We start from the raw sequence: 10,192 nt of genomic DNA on the forward strand, positions 1-10,192 counted from the left end.
TTAGATTTCAGTAATGTAATTCTAACAGTTTGTAGTAAGTTTGTCCAGTTTTTATGAACTACTTTTCTTTGACTAAAGGCTGCACTTTGCAGAATTTGCTCTCCCAAACCATCTGTTCTCCTTGCAAAAATATGTTCTCACTCCTCTCTGAGACTCAGGGTACCCAGACATCCTACATCCACAATGTCTGCACTTCCATAGATTTTACTTTGCACTGACTCCACATGTGAAAGCCAGCAGCTCCTGGTGAGCATTCCAAGAGTGCAATCCCAGTCTGAACACCACTTTGCATCTCTTTCCTTCACTGCAAGCCTTCTGTCACCAGCAGCAGCAATGTCAAAGGCACCTTATCACCAGAGTACGTAATCTTTTCTCAAAACATGTCAGTACAGTACACCAAAGCTACCCTTACTGTAAATGTCATACTTGATCCCAGATACACTTTAAAGCTACATTTATTTTAAAATTCATACTGGATCCTAGATAATGTCTCTTAGTATATTCACTTGTGTTTGTTCCAAATTGGCTTTTTAGATCAGTTTTGCTGTCATGTTTTCTCCAGCAATCTGACAGTATCCACTGACCACCAGTGACCCAGCAAATCTAACAAGTCGTTCATGGTTTTATGAATTGTAGTTAAGAACCATCAATTCACCTAGGATCTAAGTAGCCTTTACCAGCCTCATAAAGTCACCTCCAGCATCTGCTCTGCCCAGTGCAAACAGCTGGGGGAAACATCACAGTTTTGAGCCACTGTGCCAGCACAGGCTGGGGTACCAGCTGTACTGCAATGTGACAGCTAACTACCTATGACAATGACTACCCTGAGTGTTGAACAAATGCTGGAGGACACAACAGGGCCATCTTAGCAGAATGCCAGGGATCAGCTATAAATTGTAACATGACCACTCTTCAGGCTTATGATAAGGCAGGCTAGCTCTAATTGTATTCTGCTAAACATGCCTTTCTTCCCTGTGACACCAGCAATGAGCCTCCAAAGGTAAACCACAGAGCAGAGGGCAGTCTCCTCACAACAGGCAGCAGTGACCAGACTCCATGCTCTGTGAGAAAGCAAGGAGAGTTACAGATCCGATTCCTGCATTGCCTGCCTCCACCATTCATAACCAAGATTTAATAAAGACACTTTTTTCCGAGCTCACTGGATGTTTCATTCTTGTAAAAACATTTCCAATTTAGTAACAGTCTATAAAGAGAAAAAAAAAATCTGCTGTATAGCTAAAATGAGAGCCAGAGAGTTAAAGATTTTTCCAGCTACAGTGTGGCAGAAGTGGCAGAAGTCTTACTGGTCATCTCTGTAGTTTTACCTCAGGTGAATGTCTTGTTAAGGGGACTACATGACTGCCTTTCCTACCAGTCCTGTCCATTGCCCTCTGCACTGAGATCTGAGGGTACAGGTGCTCCCAGTGCTTTGGGATTGTGCTGGGTGCTGGTTCCTCATCACCACTTCTTTTTGAATATACCTACTGTCAGTGCTGACAAATGTGTAAGTCTGTCTCCAAACAATAACTGGAAATATTACTGGGATTAGCTTGCATGTCAGTGTCACTATCCAGTCACTTAACAGTCACTCAAAGAGATGATATAAAATATCACTTTTTTACATAGATGAATAATAGAGTGTTTGTCAGTCACTTCTAGGCTGACTGAGCCCCTTTGACTTGCTGAAACTAGAGTCCTTTTTTTTTACTAAACCTCACGAGAAAATGTTGACAAAACAGGCAATTTTCTGTAATTTCTCGGCAAGCTTCTGTCAGCACAAGAGGCAGCCAGAGCCCGCTCATTTCAGATAACACCACAGGGTAACCTTTGACATCCACCCCCTGGCTGCTGTCGGAGGCTCCTCTAAGTGCAACAGTTGTGTCTTTCAGGTTGCAGGATGCAGACCCACAATTCGGGCTCTTGTTCATTGAAGGCAGCCTTTGTTTCCCAGCTGACTAAGAAGCTCTTATAAAAGGGATAAGAAATGTAGTTAATAGCTTGAGAGTGGCCTAATCATCGGCTGCTATTACCCTCCAATATTAGGGAGGATGACAGACCTATCAATAACAGAGCCCCAGGTGAGGTACAGCAGCTGATAAGGTGAACTTTGGCTTGATCTTTGCTCTGCAGAGCACAGCATTTATTTGAAAGAGAAGCCAGCACCTATTTTTTTTTTCTTCATATTGTGCCAAAAATCATTCAGCTGAGCAGCTTCTGTTGTGTTTTTCTATCTTAAACCACAGTGATTTGACCAATTTAGTTTATAAGCAGAGATGAAAACTGAAGAACTCCCCTATCATAGAAGGTAGAGGTATGCGTGATGTGTCCACTCACGTGAAAGTAAAAGGAGGTGAAATGAAAAAGCAGGTCTGCATGTGCTACTTGTCTTTACATACATGTGGTGCACAGATTTGCACATGCATACATCATGCACATGATTTCCAAGCAGTTAACTTTTCCTTGAGTGAACATGCAAGAGCTGGACATGCAGCAGATATATCATAACATCATTTTATGGTCACAACAAGCTAAAACACAAGCAGAAACTACCTAGAGCAACTGGACACACTCTTGCTTGGAAACAAGACTACCAAGTTTCTTTTAGTACCACATAATTTCAGCAGTTAGCAGCACTTCCCTAAAAGAGGAAGGACTGGGAGCTATGGGAGAAGGAAGGTGAAGATTCAGAGCTGATGAGAGGACAACGGAGACAGGGCAGAAAGTTGGTATGATGTTTCACTGACCTCTCCCCTGGTTGCGTTCTCTGCCTCCGGTCTGGAAGGGGAATGAGAACAGCCCTCATCACCAGAGGCTCCGCTCCAGCTCTGTCCTTCCCCTGGCTGCTGTGTGCGGGGTCTGGGCTGTGAGCTGCTGTGCTCAAGGGCTAGTACTGGGACTGTCACCTTCCTTCATGACACAGAAAAGATGCAAACCACAGAGTCCTCAGCAGGCAGCTGCAGGCTCCCATTATGTTGCACTGAGTGGAGGTTAATATTTAGAAGAGATCACAGTTAAGCAGGCTTTCTTCATTGTCAAACTATGTTTAGTTTGGTGGGGGATTTTTTTAATCTGTTTAATCCTTTTCTTTTGAAATAAGGGAACTTTTAATATAGCCAAAGTGGATACTACTTTTAAACATATCGAATTTTTTGAGAATTTTTTTTCATCAAGTATTTAACTGGAGTTTTGTTACTAATGCTGGACTTACAGTAGCTAAAGCCAATATAATACTTTCCTGAAGTATTGCTCAGAACTACTTAAGCTAATATTTCCAAGGCCAGAATTCTTAAAAAAGCTACGGGCACAATCTCAAATGGCTCAGAGCCATGTACCTCAGAGTCTGACACTGAAGTATTTTCTAGGCAAGTATTATGTTCTTAAACTATTGTGGCAAATCTTGCATCAACTTCTCTGACAGCAGACTTCTTCTGAGCATAGCCCTGGCACTCTGAAAAGCATTAGAATTTATAATCCTAATACTTATGAGAGGATGCAGTGAACAGATTGGGATCTAAACCTAAGGAAACATGAGCCCAGAAGAAATAATCTCTCTGAATTCTAGCAGCATGCAAAGGTGAAGGAACCTCCCTGGCTGTGCTCAGGGGCCCTCCATGATCTCCTGGCTCAGAGGATTAGTCAGCTTCTTACACAGAGATTGCTTCACCCTGCAAATGCTCACTTGGTCTGGGAGCACAAAGGGGAGAGCTTTGGTCTGAATGTCACTGTGGTTCTGCAGGTTCAGCCTGGTCACAGCCAGGGCCTGGGGCAGACCAGTTTTAGCAGAGCCAGCTCCCACCATGGGGCTGCTTGCCAGGAGCAGGGCTGGGCAGTGGTCACTGCTCCATCCACGCTGGGCTGGGACCCCAGGAGCAGGGCTGGGCAGTGGTCACTGCTCCATCCATGCTGGGCTGGGACCCCAGGAGCAGGGCTGGGCAGTGGTCACTGCTCCATCCACGCTGGCTGCGATCCCAGCACCCCAGACTGGCTCTGTCCCTCTGCCTGCAGCAGCACTGCTCAGCCTGCATGTCCTTGTCCCTTGAGAACCTCAGCGGGCTGACAGCCCATGGTCATGGGCTGGAAGAACACAAACAAGGCCTGGAAATAGGTGCTGGATTTCTAGAGCAAGCGAGAGCCTGGATGATCTGTCTGTGCTTTTTACCTGCACTTCCACCAGCATGCATCTGGGTAGCTGCCATGTCTTGTCAAGTCCAGGATGTGCACTTGGAACATCTTTCTTTGCCTGCTAAACACTGTCTGTTCTCTGCAAGTGTGTCAGGTTGATGTCTCCATTGTGCTGCAGCAATGCTATTAGTTATATTAACCACCCTCCACCCAGAAATGACAATCCAGCATATCTCCAAATTAGCCTCTTTATTGAAATCAATAAAGGAGAAAACACATGGCACTAAACTATTTGGTGGCAGCTTTGTTATAAACTCATTACTGGAAAAACCTTTTAACAGACCTTTAACCACAGCCATTGATTCCATCACAGCAAGGGTGATCTATGGAGTTAATCAGCTGAGTCACTGCAGACAGCCCTGGCTGTGTGCTGCCCTGCCTGAGACTCTGTAGAGTTGTAGCCTCACAAAAGCAAGACTGACACCACCACCAATCCCCAAACAGACTGATTTTAAAGGCAGTAGTTCACATTCCAGAAAAAATAATAATAATTTTAAAATTTGCAATTCCAGTGCCAAACTGGTTGGCAACACTCACTTTGGCCTCTGCAACTCTTTAGCCCTGGGGGATGACCTGCTTTCCCCAACACCAGGTTTGGGGTTGTTGCAGGTTTTGGACCCAAACAGCGTGGCCTGCCCATGAGCTCATTTACACAGCCACACAGAACCAGCCCTGCATGTGCAGATCCCAGCACACTCCCAGTCTGAGCAGTTCTCCAGAAATGTGCATCCAGGAATAGAGCAGAAGTTTCAGAGAATCCACTCACAGAGTCAATTTTTGCAGGGCTGACCCTTTCTGATCCTTTTTGACCCTCTACCAGTGACATGCTCAAAATTGTAGCCCTTCATTTTTGGGTAACTCTCATGCCTGTACTTCTGACAAAAGATTAACATGGCTTTTTTTCCTCAGTAACTACACTTTCAAGCTCCTTTTGAGTTCCTTTTTCATTGAGGTTGCTGAAAGAATAGACAGCACCAGTAAATACACAGTGCTCTATGTTTTGTTCCTGGCCTTGTGACAGAATTTAGACAGTAAAACACTAAGAATCAGATTGTTTCACAAGAAAGAATTAATTGAATTTTTGCAGGTATTCAATATCTAAGAGCTTTAAAGAGTCAGCATCTGATAACAAATTATTCCTGCAGGAGCCTGGTGTCAGTTTATTCCAAAATATGTGTCTACTTGAAGTCACTGGCATCAAGCTGCTTCCTGAAAATACCAGGATATAGCATGTAATGCCAAATAATTTTTTACCTTTTTTTTTGTCCATGGTGCTTCCAGAGAGAAATCTCCTCATAAGTGCCTGTGCAGTTCAAAAAAAAAATCCAAAAGAAATTCAGATGGAATACAAACACTTTGGATAAAGAAATGTCTGAGAAAAAGGCACATTTTTTTCTGTGACACATGACACAGAATCTTCTTTTTCTTCCTCACAAAACCCCTATAACAACCACTACAATCTAGAAGTAAATTTTTGAAGTGCTTGCAGCCACATCTGGACTTTGCATGCAGTGCCTCGAACGGGGTGGGACAGGATAACCCACCTGCCACCTGAGCGTTCCCACTGCCATCCCACAGGGTCCTGCAGTGCCTGTGCTGCCTGCCTCAAACGGGCTCCATCCATCACCCGGGATGGGCAGGGCAGCCCTGTGCTGGCCAAAGCCACCGCCTCGACAGCAGAGATGCATCCTCCCCCTAGCTGCTGTATTAGAGCTGAGCTAAAATATTTTTCTGCTTCATAGATTTTTCTTAATTAATTTTCCCATGCAGGCACTAATTTCTTTTTACAGGATTTTGTGACAATACTCAAATTCATCCTAAGTAGTGTTTATTCTGTTTACTCAAATGAAGCCCAACTGTTTCCTCCGGGAACATTTTGCAGGTTTCTCCCTGGATGAAATTCACTATTTTAACATGAAAACGTAGTTAATTTAAACTTTAATGGCCTTTAAAAACAAAATTTGGATTAAAAGATGAGTAAAGATTTTCAACACTCTAGATAGGAACAAGTTTATGACTCACAGGCAGGTCTTATTATGTTTGAGGGGCTTTTCAGCTTGTGGTAAATGAAAATCCTGCTTCCAGGCCATTCCATACTTTATTGTGACTGAGATGCTGTAGTCTTCTGGTAGCAACAGAAACAGTCCACACTCATATGTCCTGTCCAGAATAAGAGCAGATGGACCTGGTAATATCAGCTCCTGCATGTCCTCTCCTCATGCAAAATTACAAAACTTATAATAGAGAAGCACTTTTTCTTCCTGCTCTTTCCTGTAACTCTTAAACTGACCTTGCTTCTCAACATCAGTATTTGCCAAATAGGAGGTCAAATAATTTTTTTCACCCCTGAATGAGGCATATATTGGTCCAGTATTCTCTTGGATATCTGGGAAATTTGGGAAAGACGTGGTGGATCCCAAGACTGGAAACAGCCAACAGAAGCACACTGTGAATCTTGTGGAGAAGTTCCTACGCTACACATTTTACTTTAAAAGTATAAAATAATTTAAATATGCCAATTTTCAGGTTCAAGGATAGTGGCTTCTCTGGAGACAGTCTGGGCAAGTCATGCTTTGATCCCTCATTAGGTTTAGAGGAAAGGCAATAAAAGGCAAGGGAAGCATTTTGTTCAATAGCCAAGCCCACCTAATTCCCATTGTACTGCAGAGTCCACTCCACCCCATTTCAAAGTGAAAGAAAGGAGATACTGCTGTAAAGCGCACAGACTCAAACCCTGATTTAATACTGAAACAGACTCATGCACCTACCATGAGAAACATATAAATGCAAAGCTTACAGTAGTGCACACAGTGCACTGTAATGTGGTATATGTCCAGATATAGATACAATAGATTTTTTTTTGGAAAATACAAATGAGGAAAAACATATATAATAATATGGAATACTCCGTATTCCAAAATCCTAAATTTTGGTCATTGCGTGGTTTTTTATGATTGAGCCAATATCCAGCAAAATTAGATTTAGTGTCCTTGCTTCTTATGAAATTACACCGAGGCTGCTGCTTTATTCCTCTCCAGGACAGTAAAAAGCAATAAAATTCTTGCAGATTTCGACAGCAGGCAATTCAATAAAAGCCTATGTATATTTTATAAGTACAATAAAGACAAGTCTATAGATGGATCATAAATGGGGGTTTGTTTGGTTGGTTTGTTTTCTGCATGCATCAATGTTGGAGTCTATTTTCAAAACAGGATGGTCTCAGCACTCGGCCTCCCCTTTTTGGGGAGAAGCAGAATGAAATTTATATTTTTATAATGTATTATTTAAGCTTTGCTCAAGGGATTTTGCAATGTGTGTCTGTTTAAAATTTAAAGGTGTTGTGGAACTGACTACTTTTCTGTTCTTGATGAATGCTATAAAATTTTACAATTTTTTGTTACATTGTAAAATGTATCTGTCTTATCATTGTGGCATTCCCTTTTTTATGAGCAAACAATAAATATTTGATACACACATCATTATTTCTTAGACTTCCATCAATGCTCATTGTTTTTTTAATTCTTCAATAATATAATGGGGAGATTAATAGATTGTTGTGTTTCTGAGCAATAGTGCTACAATGCATTTAGTGACAGTGTCTGTCTGCTGAAATAAAATTTTATACAAATATAAAACCGAAAATGACAACATACAAATTACCCACCCTACATAATTACAGATGTATCAATTTTTTCTTCTCACTTAGAGAAAGAAATTTTAAAACCATGTAGAAACTGATTAAAGAAAAAAATACCCTCCCCTATTTGTCTCTGAGACAAGTTGTCCAGCACTGAAAATTAGCAAGAGGTTTATCTGAGCAGGGTCTGTGGCATTGAACCTCGAATTTTCTGGAGAAGGAATCTTTTCTATATGTAACTAGGCAGGATCCAGAAGTACCAGTTTGCCTGTCTGAGCAGTTTGGGAGTTAAAGTCTGACTCATACAGCAATGTAGAACCAGTGTCATCTTACTAGATGCACCAAGAATATAAATATTAATAATATATGAACACTATGGGAGACACCTAAAGACATATTTTTCACCATCAGAGTGAAGCTTAAGCACTGCTGTCCTCACAGAATTGTAGAATCTTGTCATGCAAGAATTATAGAGACTTTTAGTTTGCCAACACAAGGTGATGCAGACTATCTCCATCTCAAAATCCAAACAATTATGCTTTGGAAAGACACCTGTGTCAGCCTATCAAATGTCAAGAAAAATTCCCTTTCAGCTCATTAATTAGAACATTGTATTTCTTGTTATAACAGAAAAGGTATGAAACTCACTGCCTTAAAAATAAATTGAATGAATCACAGTAGGGAGTACAGAGGAGTTAAAAAAACATACTATAATAATAAAGCATTCAAGGGAGAAAAATTACGGTCTCTAAGCTTAGATGAATGATCATTCATGAATTTGACCCAACTTCCATAACCTCAGGAAAAAGTAAAACATACAAACATTAGTTAATGCTGTTTCCATTTGCTTCCTTTGTAAAACATGAATTTTGATTTAATAAACTAGCCTTGACCCTACAGCCCTGCTTCTGCAGTCAGTCTTATCACATGAAGACTGCAGAACTGATCACATGAAGGAAATCCAAAATGCTTTTCATGCCACACTTATGTTTAATCATAACTGGCACTGTGGCAGATTTTCCCTTTAAAAATGTGTTTGGTTTTTTTTTCCTGAAGAAAATGCTAGAAAGCAGAAAAAGACAGCAAAAGTAGCAGAAAAATGTAGCAAAAGTAGCTGTTAATTCCCCAAATCCTGGAAAGTAAACCTTTACAGGAGCTCACAGCACAAGAGTTTTAATGCTAATTTGAGACATGCTCTCTGTCTCTTATCCATATAGAATGATTTTTTTCTGTATTTCAAAAAATAATCGTATCTGATTCACACCTCAACACCCTTATCCCACTTACTCCATCCACTACGTGTGCTGCAGCCAGCTGCCATGTCTCGCATCCCTTTTTCCACAAGTATTTGTGCAGGAACATCCTTTGTTCATTCATTACTCAGTCCTGTGGGATCCTGACTCTTAACGAGGACCGCCAGCCCTAATTCAATATAAATGCTGAGGCAACATAATATTCCAAATCTTTCATTGACAGTGTTATGAAAAAAAGCAAGGTTGTATATATTCTGTAAACTTGAAGAAAATTCAGGACTTCATGACTGGCAAAGGATCGGGTGGGATAGAGGACAATGCTTTATTATTAATCCCGTGTGGGATGCTGCATCACATAAATGTAGGAATCCATCTTAGCAAAGAATTTAGTGGCTTCCAAAATCATGAGAGAGAAATTGATGGTTTGGTTTGTAGTTCTCCACCATGATCTCAGAATCTGACTCCGTAGTTCAGAGCTGTACCGGATGATTCCCAGTTGGCTTTCATTAGATGTAGCAGAGACAGAGGCCATTGCAAAGCAAGGGGGGAGCCTAGCAGGTGAAAAATCATCAGCACCATTTTAGCAGAGAAGGTAGCAGGAGCTTTCAAGACTCACTGACATCCCAGTTTACAGTATCAGCTTGGCGTTAGTTGGGATCTCTTCAAAACTGAGATAAGCTGCTGTGGGCTTCCTGCTGGGGAACTGTGCTGTCACACCCAGAGGATGAAGCCTGTTGAGCCAGGTATCAATTGTGTGTGTGTGTTTCGACTCTTTACAGAAATCTCTCATTTAAAAAGTGTAGTATGTGGTTTCTTTCCTATCCAAATGCTTATTAAAAGCTGCCTAGCAGACCAAACAAGGTGCAGAGTTAATCACACAGTAGTCTAGAGAGAAAATCCACAATACCTCCCTGTGAAAGCGGTTTGTGCAATCAGTTGTGGTGCAAGTCAGATGAGGCTACACCTGAACAACTTCCCTGCCTGAAGGGAGTGCTCAATTCCCTGTACCTGGAGCAACTCACCCTTACTCTTCTTCTCTGCCCTGCTTCTATTTATGCCACTGGAGGCTGGGCTGCGTTCTCTTCTGCTATGAGTTGATTTCACATCTACCTTATAAATA

The sequence above is a fragment of the Catharus ustulatus genome, chromosome 21 (assembly GCF_009819885.2).
Source record: "Catharus ustulatus isolate bCatUst1 chromosome 21, bCatUst1.pri.v2, whole genome shotgun sequence".
NCBI lineage: Eukaryota > Metazoa > Chordata > Aves > Passeriformes > Turdidae > Catharus > Catharus ustulatus.